Genomic DNA, 19565 nt, shown 5'->3' with positions numbered 1-19565 from the left:
CTGGGCTGGGATCTCTCCTTGCTACACTGGAGAGAAATAAAAATAAAAATTATTGAATTTGGTAATAACATACTGATTAAACTGGCCAATGCATCTCTGTACTCCCTATGGTATCCTCTTGTTTCCATAGATTATTTGGTAGGTGTTTGTTCTCAGCCTCACCTGGATCCCATAGCACTCCACTACGGTACCTCTTTCTCTCTCACTCCCGCCTTTCCTTCCCATATAGCACAGCTTGTGTGTTCGGCGAGAAGTGTGAAGGATACCGTACGTTTCTTTTCATGTAGTACACAGATTTTCAATTTACGCAGTTATTTGCAAGGCACCCATGTACTGTGCAATGTCAGTGCACATTGAAGAACCCCAGGTGGTTGAAATTTCCAGAGCCCTCCACACTATGGCATCTCTCAGCCTGAGTTGCTTAACCCTATAAGCTAAACAAATTAAGCTAAACTAAATGTCTTCAGTTGGTTTGTTTTTTTTGGGGGAAAAAAAGCGCAGTATCTGCTTCACCCCTCAGTGGATACCGACACAAAGTGGACATATTACAAATGTTAGACAATTTTGCTAGGCTCTGAATCTCCGAATTAGTGCATATGTGTTTTACAAATCAAGTCCTCGTAGTCCTGTGTGCACTTTTTATTTTATGTAGATATTGCAGTCAATGAAACTTGAAACCTTTGGCTTTATTAAAGGAGAAAAATGACTCTGATATTGTTTGGGCAGAGGCTGTTTCTCTTATTTTTTCACTGGTGCATATGACACCCCCTGGAAAAATATTTCTGGCTATGCTCCTAGTCTGTAATGCTTTGTTTCCTGCTTGTCAAAAGCACTAAACAATGCTTTACTAATGCATGTACCAGAATAACATAGTTATGGTAGCCGTGGTACCATCCAAGGTGGCAGAGCCAATAATTAAATTTTGTTTAGCCTTTATAGTTTGTTCAGGGTGGCAGACCTGTGCACATTAGGTCAAAATTTGTATTTCCCCAGCATTTGAATGTGGCATAACACTACTGCCAGTCCTGCTTAGATGTTCTTATGATGGCATATTTTGTGGGCATCGTGTGTAGGGTTATTATGTCTGTTTATTTACTATTATACTGCAATCTTTGAAGAAAGCATTTTGCCTGTTGACGATATAACAAAAAAAAAAAAAAGATTAATTTTAAGTCTGCAAGAAACTGAAACCAGCTAGAAATACAAAAAACTTATACTTAAAAACTGAGCTTAGAAAAGTTCCTCAAGCTGGTGATGTTTTCCTGTCAAACAGTTTGGTGAGTGCTGCGTGCATGCATTTTGTGTAGCGTCACACTGGGAGTAGGTGTAGTTTTTGCTCACTGGGATGCAATGAGAGAACATGTCTTGTGTGAAAGAAGACTTGCTCATAAAAGCAGAGGAAAATGCATCTGTGCTTAGTGGATGTCGTAAAATGTGCGTAATTATTCCATACAGTAGTCAACTGTCAAGTTTTGCATGGAAATAAATCCCATGCTCTCGCTGCTTATAACAATTCATCAGTTTCAAAAAAGGGAGAAATTGTAGTCTCACATGCTAATAAAAAGCTTTAATTAAATGGGCCGAGCCAGATTTATTGCTGGCACATTTGTATTTTGCAGTGTTAGCTGTTCAAGGCAAACGCTTCTGCGCGAACCATGTTTGTTGTCATCATTGTCGCAGAGCATCCATGCAGCTGAGGGTAATCAGAACGAGGGTGACACCTAGCACAGGGCGCCATGCCACTGGGGTGCTGTAATGAGACCACCTGTGCTCATAGTGCCTCATGGCAACTTTCTGAATTCAAACAGAGGGAAGGTTCCCAGGAAAATCATGTTTGTGTTCATACTCATTTCACGTCTGGGTAGCCAGATGTGACTGGGAGGACACCTTGTATGACATCCCGCACAGGTTACATCTTTCTTTCTCCCTCCCCCTAGTTGTTACCAAATGTGCTCATGTCTCTTTTAAAACAAAAAGTGGCTTTTTGACAGCTGTTAAAAATATCCCTTTAGGTTCAACAACATTATGCTTCTTTCTGTGCACACAGTGTGTTCGAGTCAAAAGTAGAAAAAGAAAATGAAAAGGCACTGTATGATCAGTAACTTGTTTCCTTTTTTCCCTTCAGAAAAAAGAAGCCAGGTGGAGCAGGAAATGTGCTGAACCAGCTGTTCAGCAAGAAGCAGAAAATTAGTACACTGGTTAGTGTTGACCTTCTCTTTTACGTAGTAAGAATGCTGATCAGTTTAGAATGCAGAACACATTTCATTGTTTAACACTATTGATGGTCAGGATTTTTTTATGATAGGTCATTCTAACTTTGGTACTCGTAATCGCATTATGTATGCTGACCCTGTAATTTGCTGTTTTCTTTTTTCTTTTTATAATAAAATGAAAGCCAGGAGCAAGTAATCAGTGTAAAATTCAGTTTGGACTTAACCCTGTTTAACTGTCCTACAGTGTTTAGCCTTGCTTACTCTGTCTTGGCTGCCTTTCAACCCTTGCTCAGTTTCCTTTGACTTTTTTTTACCCATCTTCTGCACCTTGTTCTGTCTGTAAACCATAAAACATTTTCTAGACAGCACTGCGCAGAGGCTCCATGAGTGCCATTGTGTAGTCACCAAAGCCATTTTATCATGCACTTTGTGGCATCGTTTCATGAACCAACAATGTTTTCAACACGATAGTGGTTACAACTCATAACTTCTTGGAGTCTTGTATATCCATTGTCAAAAGGAAGGCAACTTTGTTGAATATAAATTGAATTTCCTTGAATCCAAAGCCAAATGGTCGAGGTTTGTTGTGCACCATGTAATTCATAGAACCACATTTAGACTGAATACACATCTGTTCAGCAATGCATAAAATATTGGCGACTAAAATTGACGTTTTTGACGAGCATTGCCTTCCATTTACTTTTTGATGGTACCTGTACTGGTAAGGTATTGCATTGGTGCTGAGTTATTGATTTGCTGAGATCATGAAATGAAAACAGTATGCAATATGGCTGGTTATTTGGGGGAAAAAGCCTTTCATTATCGTCCAAGATTTGCATCCAGCATAATGTTTTTTTTCTTTCTTTTTGTGCCTTGGAAGGGGGACGACTATATACCGCCTGTGTTACTGCTTGGACAGACTTTGTTATTCTTCTTGCATGTAATATGAAAAGTGAGAGGCCTGATGCATTCTTAGCTGCTTCGTTGATGAGGTTCTTTGTTGTAGAAGCATAGAAGGGTCAGGGTGTGGGCTAGTGGGTAATTAAACTATGGCCACCCCAATGGTGACTTCCAAATTTAGTTGGGGTGCGCCCAGAATTTGGCATGCTTTTGCTTTTGTAGTTCATGATTGATTGTGCCCTGATGTAGTACAAGCTAGTACAAGCTTCAGTGTAGAGCTCCGCTCTCTAACAGGCAGGAAAAGTCAAAACTGGACTGGGACAGCTACAAGCAGAGTGAAGGCATTGCAGAGGATCTGCAGAATACAATCGAGGCAACGACGGGTAAGTAACTGTAGCATTTTCCCACACTTTTATTTGCCGACCCATGTCTGTTTACTTGATTTTGTCCTTGGGGCTTGTTTTAGAGTAACTTTGAGAAATACAGTCACGCAGACTTGAAGTCATTTGTAGAGATAAGCTGCGTAAGTACACAAGTGGTTCTTGCTATATTTCAGGAGATTTGAACTTTGCTTCAGTGGCATGACAAATGACACCCATTTCGATCATTGGTATACCTCCTATAGTATTTGCTGATCTTATACTGCTATGAAACAGTCAACGTAAAAGCATGGGCTGCCTGATGTCAAGTTAATAGAAATGACAACAGAAATCTGCATTCGATTTTAGATTTTTTAAAACATTATTTTCCGTCCTTCTAATTGGCAGGAAAGGCCAATGAAAAATTTTGATCAAGTCTCACTCCACATACAGCTGACAGTGACAAGGCAGCAGAATCAGTGTACTGTATACTATAGAAAAGGAACGAAGCTTTGGCAGTTTCTGTGAAAGGCAGAACAAAGTAACCGAGGTACAATAAAGGTAGGGGTATACAAAAAGGGCAGTGGTGAAATAATGTGTATATTGGTATTTATAAAAAAAAATTGTTTTTCTATAATTTTGCCAACTTAGTTGGGACTAAGGTTTAACTGCAGGGTTGGCAGCTGTAATTTTTTCTTCAGAATTTTAATGACCATTATGGTTTGTGTCACTGCAGGTGGGTGGAGCAAATGTGGGTTAAAATGAAGAAGCAGTGTTAAGGCATTGATCTGTTATATTCCCTGTGATCACGTGTGCCTGTGGTATGGAGATTTAGATTGTTTCAGTGCTGTATACTTCTCATGTTTGTCCTGCTGAGTTTCAAAATAGAAATTCTATGGTTCAAATTCTTTCAGTTCAGTCGTGTCCGACTCTTCGTGACCCTATGGACCATATCACGCCACGCTTTCCGGTCTCTCACTATCTTCCTAACATCACATAACTTCATCTGCAGCGCCTCGAGGATGCCATCTAACCATCGCGTTCGCTGCCTACCCCTTCTCCGGTGACCCTCAACCTTTCCCAACATAAAATCTTTCTCCAGCGACTCCTCTCTTCTCATCAGATGACCAAAGTAGCTGAGCGTTAACTTTAGAATTTGACCCTCCAATGAGCAGTCAGGGTTTATGGTCGACAATATCGACTGATTTGATCTTCTGGCCGTCCAAGGAACTCTCAAGATTCTCCGCCAGCACCACAATTCAAACACGTCAATTCTTCGGCGGTCAGCCTTCTTCACAGTACAACTCTCGCATCCATACATCACAACTGGAAATACCATACATAGCACGAGTTATACGGATCTTGGTTGGCAGGCTAATGTCTCTGCTCTTTACTAGGCGGTCAAGGCTAGCCATGACTCTCTTTCCCAGAAGTAGGCGTCTCCTAATTTCATGGCTGCAGTCTCCTTCCAGGGTTATCTTGGAGCCCAAGAAGAGAAAATTTGTCACAGCTTCCACTTGTTGTCCCTTGATGCTCCAGGACTTGATGGGGCAAGATGCCATGATCTTTGTCTTTTTAATGTTCAGTTTAAGCCCAAACTTCTCACTCTCTTGTACGCGCATCAGAAGTCTCTTGAGTTCCACTTCACTTTCTGCCATTAAAGTGGTATCATCCGCATATCTAAGGTTGTTGATACGTTTCCCAGCAATCTTCACTCTAGCTGAAGACTCGTCCAGACCGGCCTTCCATTCCAAATTCTTTAGCAGTGTGTTTTTCAAATCAAAATCAGTACGCAAGGTCACATTGTTCACTCGAAAAAAAAATTGGAGTTAAAGAGGCCAGTAGCTGATTTTAAGGGGACAAAATACTAAAATTTAGGTCTAAAATATTTTTCGGCGCAATGGAAATATTGCGATTCCATAGTGGATTTGGTAGAAACGGTGTTGAAAATTTTTGCCGAGAATTTTTCGATCAGTGCATGCGGCTGTCTTTATGTAGTCCGATGCTAGAAACCATGAGCAGCGACCACGATGATGGCTGGTGGTCGAGAAAAAAGATGTACCGAAAACAAATATAAATTTCACTCGCCAGACAGTGATTAAATATTTTTTTGCTTTGAGGAACACTCTTTTTCAGTTTCACACTAAAGGCTGTTACGGCACAATAATGCAAGCCTCGTCGACGAAAGTTTTAGTGGGCACTATAATCGCTTCATTCATGCAATTCCAAACACTGTGGTGCCATCTAGTGGCAAAACCTGAAAGCATGCCTCTCGCAGTGCAAAATGAGGAGTGGTTTTATTTAAGGACGCAGTGCATCAGCATCAGCATCATCAGCCAGACTATACCCACTGTTGGGCGAAGGCCTCTCCCATATTTCTCCAATTAACCCGGTTCTGTGCTAGCTGCATACACTTGACCCCTGCGAACTTCTTAACCTCATCCGCCCACCTAACTTTCTGCCGCCCCCCGCTATGCTTTCCTTCCCTTGGAATCCAATTTGTTACCCTTAGTGACCATTGGTTATCCTCTCTTCGCACTACATGTTCTGCCCATGTCCATTTCTTCTTAATTTCCGCTAGAATGACTCAGTGCAGAGAGCGCAAAATATAATAAATAATGACAAGCACTTCTAGAAGTAACAAGAAAGTGTGCACTTACGAAAATCCGAAAATCAGCGATATTTTGCTGATATATGTAGTCACGTGGGGTATTACCTTGAAAGTAATAGGGTTTCTTCGCTGGATAGCACCTCGTTTTTTTTAATGCGATTTTCAATGGCAAATTAAAATTGTAAAGCCTCTGATATTTTAGTGCTCGATCTGTACTCTATGAGGCAAGGTCTTTTCAACTCTACCATAATCCTTTGATATATTTTGGCGAGTGTTCTTTCCCTTTAAAGATAAATATTTTGACACAGTAGATATTCGAATGTTCAAAGTGCGTGATCTCATGAGAGTTGCATCAGAATGGGAGGATATAGTAATTTGAAGAATTTTTCAGTCGGTGTATGTGTCAGAAAATGTGAAGAACAAAGAAAAAAATGCATTCTGGATGACTTGAAAAGCAATCCTTCGTTGAGCATTGTGATCCTCATCTTGGCACATGCCTTGAATGCTCTTGTATTATTCTTGTGCTAGTGTTTACACTGTTGTGGGCATTTTTTGCAAGTGCTCTAGTATGAAAGCACTGATGCATACCACGACAATGGGAGGGCTGCGGCTGGCCCATCACTGCACTTGTCAGCATCAAGAAAGTGCTGCTTTCTTTTCTTTCTTAGTTTTGCTGAAAAGTCTGTATCAGGCTCAATTTCATTAACCTGAAGCAAGATCTTTTCGTTCTTGTAATCTGGTAGCACATTTTGTTGAAGTGGCAGTACCTTAAAGAACTATCCAACACAGTTTTTCATTTGGATTTCTGATTCCATCTGGAATGAATTAGAGCACTGTACATAGTCACCTTTGATATTGGATGGTGCAAGACTCTTCTGCAATATTTCAGGCCATGTCACCTCATATTCTACTTTTCATTGTTTAGGAGAAACCCCTCGGGTAGTGTAGACTTGCCTGCAAATTGAAGCCATACAGCTTTCACAGAAACAAGGAAAATGTGTCCTGGTCTGGTGTTCAAGCCATGGATAACCACCTCACAGGAATGTTCGCTTACCAACTGAGCTAGCCGGGACTGCTGGCGTATATGGTAGGGCGAAATGATTGGTCAACCTAAAGTTGGAATGGTGTCGGTCCTATGTCAGAATATCAGCAGTACAGCTGTGTCATATATCATTGTGGCATCTACAACATTTGGCACTAACTGTCGCATATTTTGTGTTGTTTTTTGTTTTGTTTTCTCTTCCAAATTCCAAACATAAATCACAAGCAATACTCTCACCCTGTTACTCCTACCACAGTGCTAAATTTCCAGTGTTGACACTTTTTCTGTTCGTCTTAGTTGACTTGCTGCAGCTTTATTGAAATGCATGTCAACTAATATTTTCATGAAAGTTCTTGGAAGCACTAGGCCTACTAATAAATAGTCATTTATGTCAAGTTAGCAAGATTATGATTACATGTTATATTTTTAGATAATCTTGAATTGACCTATGGCTGTTACTGTGCATCACCTTGTCCGAACTGACATGTTTGTTTCCTTACAGTTGGGCAAGAATCTTGGTTTTAGTAAGATGTGGATGCATTGTGAAATGAGCTAGACTATTTTATGTGCAGGAAGCAAGCATTCCTTCAGCGTGCTGACCTGCACCAGTTTTAAATTGAGAAGACCCTCAGAGCGAAGGGCCGATCTACTAACTACCTCTGAGCACTGTTCTCGTTCATTTTTTCCCCATTCATGTGAATATCACAGTTTGTCATCATATCATAATAAAGACATTGTTCAAAATGTACCATGCTGCTGTGTGATATCCTCTGTAACGTGCCATTGTCATCTGCAGCCACAGTTAAGGAAATGCTCTTTTGAAGACTTGACCCCCATATATCATGAGCCTCTAGAGCGTCGTGCACTGCTTTTCTTGTGTGTGCTGTGACGTACAGGCACGGCCAAAATACTATGGAGCATGCTGTGGTGTTTGAAATTCTTTTCCCCACTGCATAGACGAGGTACAATGCTGTTTTGGCTTTATGCGCAAGTGCACCAGTGGCACTTGCTAACATATATGTGTAAAGTACTTCTTGTTAGGTAAGATGTTAGGTAAAGTATGATAAGAACTTGACTGCCGAAACGTACTCCATAACATTGCGGCTGGGACTTTACATTCTAGTTAACACTTACAGTTGCTTTTTGGTCTGCTTCAGTTTTTCAGTGCAGTTTTCTTCAACTTGGACTACCAAAATGTACAATCATGAGTGGCCTTGTGCTTTGCATTGGCTTTAAAAACTTGATAAGCAAACCTAAAGTCAAGTCATGTGACCCTCTTCATACCAGTAACACAAAAATGTAACATTTTGGGAAAAAAAAACAAGACTGCCAAAATATCAGTTTCTTGGAACAAGTGTTACCCAAAGGGTAGCTGCTTGGGCTTGTTGGTTCATGAGTTAAATGGAAGAAACGTAGCACAAAAAATTATAGGGGACCTTGAAGCTCCATCTTTAAAGGGACACTAAAGACAGCCAAAGATGGTATGAAAATCTAATAAACTACATTTGGTGACACTGTCGCCGCATATCCGGCAGCAAAAAATCGAATAATTGCTGAGATATTGCGATAACAAGTTGAGGTTTTTTTCTTGTTCCCGCCGGTAGAATTCAAACTGTGCCGTCCGACTACGTAGTCGGAGTTGAGTGACGCACACTGTGACGTAAGCGGAGATTCCGTGATAGCTAGCGAGCCGGCGCGGCCCGCGGCGTTGCATCCCTCAAGAGCCAACATGGCAACAGCGTACTCGCAATGACGGCCTCAGCCGAAATAAATAAAACGATGAAGAGAGTAATTTACCGAGGGATGGGCCCATAAAGGAAGAAAAAAAAAACATAGAGCGCTTGTAATGCACAATACTTTACATGTTTCTCAAGCTTTTGCGCTCCTTCTTGCACTGTGTATAAACAAACCGAGCCTTCGGTCATCGCAACGCTTCCTGACATGTTTACATACAAATAAGATTTAGTTACCAGCAAAATAGTGTCCTCGCTGTTGCGCTTGTCAGTTTTGAAGCTTCGTCGCACTTTTTTCCTTCAAGGTTTGTGCTACAACTCCGTGTTCAGCGAAAATTACGTCCACGGTAGCAGAACATGACCGAAGTACCGGCGCCACTACATTTGCCAGCGCTGTGAAATTCCACATGTTAAAATGGATCCAGTGCACAATATAGTGCGCACAGGCATCCAGAACATTAGTTGCAAGACGTGAGAGCAGGCAGCATGCGCCGATGATCAAGAAATTGTAATTTTTAGACCGGCAGCGGAAACACCTTATTGTAAATGGGGCCATAACATAAAAACTAGAAATATTTCTAAGGTTCCTGTGGCGTTCGTTCAACACATTTATTTATTCAAAAGGAGGAGTAGATATGACGCGGCGTAGCCGAGCGGTTAGCGCCGAACGTTACGTAGCAAGTAGTAGCGAGTTCGAGTCTTACCACTACTGGCGTTTCTTTTTTTTGTTTTTTTTTTTTTACAAATCGATTTTTTTTTTTAATCTTTTGTAACGTATTTCTGGTGCTTTGTTATTTTTAGTTTTTACTTTTTACCCGAAGTCCTTTTTTTCGCCAGGCGACGAGCACAATATATCGACGCTCTCCTTGGTATGAGCGGCAAGTATGCGCCTTTTGTTTACGACGCCTGCAAATAGCACGTTGAAGGTCTTGTTGACGCAGTATATGTTGGTCAGATGTGCCATGATTTAGTGAACAATTGAATGATAGTGCGGTTTTCCTTTGGTACTTAGCATATGTATGCTTTTCGTGGCGTACGTAGCTGCAGTCGAGCGGTCAGGTCGCAGTCGAAACCGCAACGGCGGCGATATGTTGGCGCAGAAGTGTGAACGAAGGAGCGTGTCGGCGGTAGCGGATTTCGCTCGCTCGTGCCTCCGAATGCTCAAATGGGAACCATCAAGGCGCATCTGCTGCTCCAAGCTCGTAATTCAGGCGCTGTAGGTTCAAACAAACTATCCGAGTGCGCAAGAAATGCCTGAGCCGAAACATAACCAAAACTGAAGTGGGCGCCTGTGGCGCCTCCAAGTATATTTTTGTATTTGCCTTGCAACGTTTACGTTGTCTTTTCGCCGTCGTTCACGTATGATAAAAGCCTGTTATCATGTTTGAGAAAAAATGTACTACCGCATTCAAACATGCAACGTAATTCGCATTTGTCAGCCTCCGGGATCCCTAGCGCGCCATGTGATTTGTAGTTGCGAGCCTCGGCCGTTTGGCTGTGGTGGCGGTACCTGTATTTCTGTTATTCTTCTTTACTACCTTATAACAGCTCTGTTTTCAGTAAGAGTGGTCTTTTTGTAATCGGGAACTGGCATTCTATCGATGCAAACCCACTTCCTTTCTCTCTTTAGTGTTCCTTTAAGGATATTGTTATGTGGTGGCATGACAAGCGATGGAACACGGCGACGCAGCAGAAACGAACGACATGATGACATGACGATGAAATATGCTTTAATGGCCAGTGGGCCTGGCGCGAGCGCTTCGCCCCGCGCCACTGCCCGCTTCGTCATCTTAGTAGCATTACCCGGGGCCACCGAGCGATCGTCCAGATCGATTGCTAGAAATCCAATGCATGACGTGACGATGAACACAGATACAGGATTGGGACATGAAACACTGGACACCACAATGAATGCGAAGATGGGAAGAATGCTTGCACCGGAGCATCAAGTTCAATCTTCACCGTTTGCCAAAGGCTAAGGCTCATGGACACGCCGAACGGCTTGGGCGGGGTTGCTGTCTTCGCTCGAGTGGTCGTGAGGTCGCTTCGTCGTGGGGTCGGCTTTGGGCTCTTCCTGGTCGTCGTGTGTTGTGGTCAGGGCTGGGGACAGCAGCTGGTCGGGTCTGAGCAAAAAGAGCTGGGCGGCAATCTCCATGGGCTTTTGGCAGATCGGCCCTGCGTACGGTTGGCTTCGACGGTGCAAGGCGAGGATGGGGATGAACTGCACCTCCAACCAAATGTTATGTGGTGGCATGACAAGCGATGGAACACGGCGACACAACAGAAACGGAACGACGTGGTGACATGACGATGAAATATGCTTTAATGGCCAGCGGGCCTGGCACAAGCGCTTCGCCCCGTGCCACTGCCCGCTTTGTCATCTTCGTAGCAATATGACATAATAGCATAGGCTACCAGGCCACATATAAAGCCCCGTTTTAACCAAGCCATGTGAACATGCCTGCATGGCCTAAGGGTAATGTGAATACGAGGGCCCTGGCAGGCTGATTCTGATCATCATCATCATCAGCTGCAATATACCCACTGCAAGGCGAAGCCTCTCCCATTTTCCTCCAATTAGCCTGGTCCTGTGCTAGCTGCATCCACTTAACCCCTGCAAACTTCTCAAATTCATCCACCCACCTGACTTTCTTCCACCCTATGCTTCGCTTTCCTTCCCTTGGGATCTAGTTGGTTACTTTTGCAGACTATCGATTATACTGTATTTGCACTACATGTCCTGCTCATGCCCATTTCTCCTTGATTTCGACTAAAATGTCAGTAACTCGAGTTATTTCTCTGACCACTCTGCACGCTTCCTTTCTCTTGATGTTACACGTACCATTTTCCATTCCATAGCCCTCTGTGTTGTCCTCAACTTAACTAGAACCTTTTTCGTTAGCCTTCATGTTTCAGCCCCATAGGTGAGTACTGGTAAGATGCAACTGTTATGCACTACTTTCCTCTTGAGCAAGATCAGTAAGTTGCTAGTCATGATATGAGAGCCTTCTGATATCACCCTCCTATATGAAAGGAAAGGCCCCAGTTGGCAGCTCCTGCCAAGCATAACATTAGGCAAACCTACATCTAGTCAGTGTGCACCCATGTAAACCGCTAGCTACTGCCTGACAGTGTGATACTCGTCTTTCACTCAATACTGGTGCTGGCGCCGGATTTTTCGGTGAACGGGGCCTTTAATGTTGTCGCATTAAAAGGACACTGGCAGAGAAAGAAGCCACACACGGTGCTACACATAGCGCTTTGTGTGCCTTCTTTCTCTGTCCGTGTTCTTTTTGCTTGTTTTTTCCATTGAAGTGCTATTCGCTATGTAAATGGCTGCCTTATGCCTATTTGTTGCTGGAAACTTTCTATTCTGTCAATAAGTGAAGTGTGATAGGCATGAATGGCTTCCTCGAACAGTTGCTGCACATTACATTGGCCTTGTTTGAGATTCTTTCGATAGCGATAAATGCTCGACCCATGCATCAGCTTTGATTTTGTGTGTGTCTAAACTTGGAAGCCTTCTCTAACACATAGCTGCGCTTTTCCTGCATAGCACACCTGTTGCCTGTGTAGCCCATAGCATAGCCATTCTAATGGGCCTGATACAATTTTTTTCTTACATTTATTTTCCTGAAATGTACACTGCATAAAGAGTGCAATATTTGTTGGACTCACTGGTGCTTTACAACGTGGCATGCTCAATGCTAGTTTTGTGAACTCGCTAATGGCAGGCATGTGGCTGATTGGTTGCAGTGGCAGCAGTCCAAATAATGTATCAAAGAGCGAGAACAAGCACAAAAAAAATACTTCTAGTCCAAACTGGAAAATCCTGCTATGAAGTTGCACGAGCCGTGCTGAGCTTTCTGTACCATAGTGGTGGCCTATAGACAAGCGTCATGTTTGTAAACAAAGGTGGCGCTGCGATCGGCAACGACATGGGGTGTAGGCAAAAGCCTACACTGCGCAAAGCGACGCTGCCTTCGAAACCAGTTCGCGCGGTCGAATATATTGCAACGTAAGCTTCGCTTATACGTATAAATAGCTTGGTTTATGCCTGGAGAGTATTTCCGCACATTATCAGCCGATTACAGCTAGAATTACTTGGCGAAGAGCGCTGCATTGGCTTCCTTCTCCGTGGCCTCAACAGCGCGCGGCTGCGGTACGTAGGCGACGGCCGTGAGTGATTAAGTTAAATAAAAACGAGAAAGCGCAATGTATAAGAAAGACTAATAGTCAACCCTGTTCAACTCCCAGGCCTATTCCTAGCGCATGCAAGGAGGACGACAATATGAATGACTGGAAGTGTGTTTTTCATATGACGAATCTATTGACTGCCTTTCTGTAATTGCTTCAAGCACTCACTCTAAAGAACAATATTATCGGCAACTGTATATAGTAAACTAGAAATCACATTTCTAGCAAGTCATAGAATTTCATATCTAAAAATAAGAACTCAATCTTTTAGATCTTTTTAACATGTTGGCAAAGTGCACTGCCAACTTGTTTTCGCCTGCCCGATAAAAAAGACGTTGACGTCTATCTCATTTACAGATGTAGCAAGGTCATTCACAGGTTAATATGTACATGAATGCCAGTACGAAAGCTCTCATTTTGTTCTCTTTGCTATAGGAGAGAAGCATGAGTGCAGATGAAACGTTCTCCACGATCGCTTGCAGCGAAATTTGCGTGATCTGTTGAGCTTTTTTTAATATACATGGAAATTGTTTATTCAAATGCGCATCATCTTATTCTGCTTATTTTGCACCCCTCATAGTCGATTCCTCTTTGGGACATTGAACTCCATGTACCATATATACTTAAATATCCTGTTCGATCAGAGCTAGATTGTACGTGGATATTTAATTCGTTCGTCATGATCTTATAATGACCTCCAAAAATAAAATTTAGAAATGAGAAATAATGCTGCGGGACTGCCCGGGTCATAACAATTATGTTTACTATAGAACCGGTGATGAAGAGACTGGTTGAAACTCGTGAAAGTACAAACAGAGAAAAGCTATATACTTTACAGGTCCGGGCCTGTTATAGCCAGCAATATCGTACTGGAGTGACCGCGCTCAAAGTAATTGCAATTACCTTCACAGCAGCGTTTGTGTCCTTTCTGTGTGAACATATGCACGGGCAGCACTGTAAGTGAATAGAACTCACAGTGCAGCTTCCCTGCGGGATCATACGCACACGGAATATATCGCGTCTGAACTTCTTACAACTTAATAACATATCAAAATGGGCACGAGCTGCAGGCGTTTGTTCTTGCGCTATTCGTCGTGTCGCCGAAAAGCAATCATGATAATTAAGGGTTGCAAACGAACTGATCTAGTTTCGGTGAAGAACTGCAACGCATATATATGTTAACCGCAAAGGCAATCCGTCACCGAAGAGTCTACTTGTCGCGCTCAATGCCGCTGCCCTTCGCTCTCATCTTTATTCTACCGCAAGAAACATGTTAAAGCAAGTGCCATTTTGCTTTTTGTGCCTCGTGGCGCAATAAACCGCACCACAGCTCGTAGAAATATTGGGAATTATGCCCGAAAACACAGCAAGCGCCGCGCATCCAATGCAGACGACCCGCGCTTTTGCCTACACCACGAAAGTCACTGCTGTCGCCAGCGCCACCGCATCTCCACTGACGTCACGGGCTGACGCTTGTCTATACATGGCCTCAACTCCTTTGCAGTGGAATAGAAGCTACAAGTTCACTTCAATGCATTCACGAGTTGGTCACACAAATCTAGGTGCCATTGTCTTGTTTACATAGCTCCCACTCCATTGTCAACAAATTACTAGAAGTATTGTGCCAAAGTGTCTGTGTTGTATCTGAAATATGTTGTACTTGGAACTTGCAAGTCATTAAAGTACAGAGTTTGATGCTTTGTTGCTCCCAACATTATCACTTCTAAAGGGGCACATGGTTCCTCTACAAAGTGAACCTGCCCCTCTAAGCACAGAGTGTTCATTTTTGCAGCAACAGCTATCGTCAGGAGAGGCCGGTGTGCCCACCACCTCCTGGATGCCTACTAAGTACTATGTGTGCCAGCCAGCTAATGATGAATATTAACCCCCATTGACAAGGCTGGGCAGTGTCCCTCGCAGAAGTCGGTAAGGCAACTTCGGAGAGCATTGTTTGCCGGCACAGGTAAAAGAAAAACTGCCTTAATTTGAGCTTTCTCTTCCACTGAAGCGATTTCTTTTAAATGCAAAATTGTGACATTATGATGGCAGAAGATTTTGCAGGAATTTATTTTACCAGTAGGCATCCAGGAGTGCACATGAAATGCCTCTCCTGGCCACAGCTGTTGCTGGCTAAGAACTGTCTGTACTTCAAGCAGGGACATCATCGTGTAAAGGGGCCTTGTGCCCCTTAACGGTGCTAGTACTGAGAGCAATAAACCATCAGACTTAGCCTCAACCCCTTAAAAAATTTCACGCCTATACCTTGCTGACAATGAATTAGGAGTTATGCAAACAAGTAGTCACACAGCCAGAAATTTTTTTTGGGTGGACGTTATACGTCGCTGGTTGAAAAAAAAAAATCCTAAAGCAGGAGAAGGATATAGCAATCGGAAAATTTCGGTGGCGTGTTTCAACACCAAAACAACTCCACTGGCTATGACCCTGCAAACAAGGCAATGGATCCCAGACCTGTGTGACCAGCTTATGAATGCACTGAAGCAGTGCACTTGCAGCTTCCACCCATTGCAAAAAAGTTATGGTCAAGTACAAGCTACTACTGAGGTACAAGAAGCTAGGCAGGGTTTGTTTGGGGGAAATTCAAGCTTTGCCTTTAGAGTAAATGTTATAGTGCTTTTAACACTGCCTTTTCATTCTACAAGATTTTTAATATATATTTTTTGTTTAAGTTGGTTTTTAAGGAAAGGAAGGTACAGTATCTGTCTCACTCCTCTGCGGATACCTACACTTAATTGTACAAGTAATGGCATACAATAAGAGGTACATATGTCATTGGTTCGAATCCTTATTGCAAACTAGCCTTCAACTTGACCAGCAGATGGATGCAGAATGGGAAGCGAAATGCTATGGCACCACCCTGAACACTGCACAAAGAACGGCTGTGTCAGTGTTGATTTGAAAACACATGCACGTTTTGCAGACAACTGCTTTGCTGCACAATGGATTGATGCTACGACAAAACCTTTCAGTACAAACTTATCTTATGTCCAGTTTTTCCTGGCATTCCTTTTAATGTGTAACTTCTTCCCTGAACACATTTCTATGCCAGCTGCAGATAGGCAGACAGAGCATACTCTTCTGGCACTTCAAGGCATTGGTATGTCTCCCTTCCTCTTCCACTTTTTCTTTTTTCTTTCCTTCTCACAGATTGTGATGTAAATGCTGGCTGAGCCATTCAATGATGCAATGACCAAGCTGAAGCAAGATCCTTGATATATGCTACGGCCTACTTAAATATTTGATCAACACTTATAATTTCCCCTACAGAGTTTTTCCTCACTTCCTGTGAATATCTGGTCATTCCTTCACAGACTGCAAGCATGCAAAGAGGTGCTGTATGTGGGCATGTTTAAATATTTGGGCATGCTGCATTGTAATTAGTAACATTAAACTACTTATCAGGAATTTTTACACAAAGATCAAGCTGCAAATCAAGCATGGCCGCCCCATGTGCTATGTGAAGAACAATGAGTACAATGGCAATGAAGTATGTGCATGTCAGTGAGAAATGCAGTAGCAGTAAAAAAAAAGTAGAAAAATTTTTTTAATGGACACACAACACACTCTCACTTTTAAACCAGTACACCACTTCTGACAATCTCAAAGTCGGCAGAGAGTCAACAAAGCAGTAACATTTCTCAAAAAAAAGGAACAAACAAACAAAAGGACACAAAACGATGCAACGTTTCTTTCAGATGCGAACTCTGATGTCTCTCTTGGCTCACCGCCCGCGCTCCTTGCTCGGCATTAGGGGACTGGACAGGGATACCACGGCGAGCAGAGGCGAACTTGTCACTTGATCTTCGTGAAACAGAACTCCAGGTCGTAGATTCCAACAGCTTGTTCCCCTTTCTCATCATAATCAGCCCACTGATTGTCCTCGAACTCGACGTCTACAAACACAGTTCCGCTTCCCGTTGCTTCAGCGCTGAAGCCATCTCTGGCATCGAACGCAACTGGTTCAGCTCCACGGCACTCGAATACGGCAACGGTAGCAAAGCTGGATGCATTATCGGCGCTGTAGGTCTGTAACTTGTCATTCAGAATATCGATGCTGTTTTCCTTGCTGCACAGCCTGCACTTCAGGACCAAGTTGGCATTTGCACGTCTCCCCCTCATAGCAGTTTTGTTGGCCGCCTCGACCGTCTGCCAAGAAGTCGTTTCTTCTCCACAATTCATGCATTTTAACTTAAGGCGCCACACACAGTCACGACTCGGCGTGAAACCTGTAATGTTGTCCAGATTAGCACGTAGCTGTAAGTCAATCTTGACCATTTCTGGACGCTTAAGACTAATCTCGTGGCAAAGAACGTTCGAACAGTCAATTAAGACTAAGCCCGTCCAAAAAAATCCAACACCGCTGGCTTACACTGTTCCACATTGGCTGATTAGGCTGATCACTGATCACTTTTAACAGCGCGCGACAACCACCGCCAATTACAGGGTTACAGCAATTATGCCACGAATGCTTGAAGACATGTTGAACCAAATTACTAGACTCAACCTTATTTTAACTATGAAACTCGACTTTAAGACCTTACCACTTTTGAAGACTACAAGACTGTGGCGGCACCTGTAATCTTAAAAGTAATTAACACTTGTTTTAGCATGTAACGGAGCACTGTGGTGAGGCGAGTGCAGACGACGCTGATCTCGCTAATCTGGCTAACCTTTGTAAAATTAACAAAAAAAATGTGCAGTGTTGAAACGGCATAAATTTTGACCACAAACCCTTGGTGTTTCAAGGTATCTTGGGTCACAGAAAACGTGCTTTGAAAGTCTCAGTGCGTAACAGGTGTGCTCCGACACCGAGATGAAAAAAATGGCCATAAGTTTCGGTTTCGGAATCTAAAAGGGTGTTGGGCGCGATGTTTGACTGGTTGACAACGCCGTTGGCACGTTTTGCCTGCGGCCTGAACACAGTCGCTTCAAAAGTTTACGACAGGAATACGTTAGAAACGTCCTCCGAAAATCCGAAAAAAAAAAAAAAAAAAAGAAACCATGACATAGTCCGGTAATACCTGCAGGCTCAGCTAGGTGACCCGTGGAAAATAAGGGCTGCAAGGCGCCCACTCGATGGACTGTCGTGGCCGGTAAGCTTGACTGCATTGAAATTGGTGTACGTGTATTACAACCTCGCGGCAGAGCGTTGTGAGAGGTGTTTCTATCGGATGACGCAGATTTTGGAGACTGTGGGGTACGTTTCAGCGTTTCCTGGCGAGATTTCGCCGCACGGTATACCTCCTCAATAAATGGAACGTTTGCATATCTAAAGTCATTCGCCTTTTCTCTATTAGTTCCGCGATAAACATAGCTCACGAGGTTCTTGCGAGATGCACACTCGTGCGGCTACGTTAGAACACATCATGTACTGATGGAGTTTTCCCGGCCGCTTAACAATTCGAAGCTTGCAAACAAGTGCGCGCTTTGATGGGACAAACGGCGAGCGACTCATGATGTTCCTGACGTAATTGTGCTCGGATTGGGTCACAATTTGAGGTGTATGTTCCACCTCTCTCTCTCTCTCTTCTTTTTTTTTTTTTTTTTTTTTGTGCTCGTAGATGTTCTTATTTCATATTGTTGAATTCGAAGCGCGCAATATCCTCATCCCATCACATTTTTGGTCAAGGAAAGCCGCTGATGATCTTATCGTCTGCCGCACGATAGTGAGACAAACGTGGTTTTATGGACGGCAACAGGATTTACATATGGTCGGCTGCCTCATGTACTTTATGCAAGCCACCCATGCAAAGAAAAGTCTAGGGCATCTCGCTCGTGCCCGATGGCCCAAGTTAAGGAAAACATATAGACGGTGTGCCCTAAAAAAAAAAAAAAAAAAAAAAAAAAAAAAAAAAAAGAAAGAAAACGGCGAATAGTCTTCACCTTTTCTTTTCTTTATGCTGCTGTCGTAAGGAGATTTTTTGGTGCCGGCCTTAGGTACGAGATCCTTTTGGCGCGAGGAAATGTTGGCACGAGATCCTTTTACGATATCCGCCATCGAACGTCACTTCACTAGAAATGTAAGCTGGAAACTACAGAATAACTTGCTGTAATGTACGACTGCCAGTTTCTTCTTGGGTTTATCTTCAGCAATCTTTTTCGAAGGTCTCAGCCGGCGGGAACCTTACTACGGCGTAAGATTTGTGGGCGATTCCTCTGCCCGAGGGAGAAGCAAGACACACACACACAGCGGGTCGTAGAAGAAACATCAGTATCTCACTCAGGAGGTACAGGGGGGGGGGGGGGTCAAAAGTTCCAAGGCCGCAGGTCTTGCTTCTGGTCAGCATATTCTGACGCGTGAAATCCTATTAAAGATATAAATGATCTCAGAGGTTAGAATAATGCTTCTTCTACCCTCCACATTATTGCATGTGGGGATCGCGAGTGCCGGGGTTGCGTACCGCTGCGGCGCGCGGCCCCTCGGTAGCGTTGGCCTGGCGGCTCCGTGGACGGCGGACGGCATCAAATGTGCCAGCAAAGACGAGGCGTCTT

General features: G+C 43.3%; 1 long non-coding RNA gene and 1 pseudogene across 1 annotated transcript; one reads left to right on the top strand and one right to left on the bottom strand.

Moving 5' to 3' along the window:
- The first annotated feature begins 1738 nt into the window (after positions 1-1738).
- Positions 1739-7750, top strand: LOC146205236 (uncharacterized). Its single transcript, XR_014704163.1, has 2 exons — positions 1739-2198; positions 3408-7750. It is a non-coding gene; the product is annotated as an uncharacterized LOC146205236 (long non-coding RNA).
- Positions 7751-16625: 8875 nt separating this feature from the next.
- On the bottom strand, positions 16626-17691 carry LOC146205235 (CXXC motif containing zinc binding protein pseudogene; annotated as a pseudogene).
- Between the last annotated feature and the right edge of the window lie 1874 nt (positions 17692-19565).

Source organism: Amblyomma maculatum, chromosome 1 (assembly GCF_055883805.1).
Source record: "Amblyomma maculatum isolate TAMU_Amacu chromosome 1, ASM5588380v1, whole genome shotgun sequence".
Taxonomy (NCBI): Eukaryota; Metazoa; Arthropoda; class Arachnida; order Ixodida; family Ixodidae; genus Amblyomma; species Amblyomma maculatum.
Note: the sequence above shows the minus strand (reverse complement) of the source record. Positions and strands in the feature narration are given on the sequence as shown.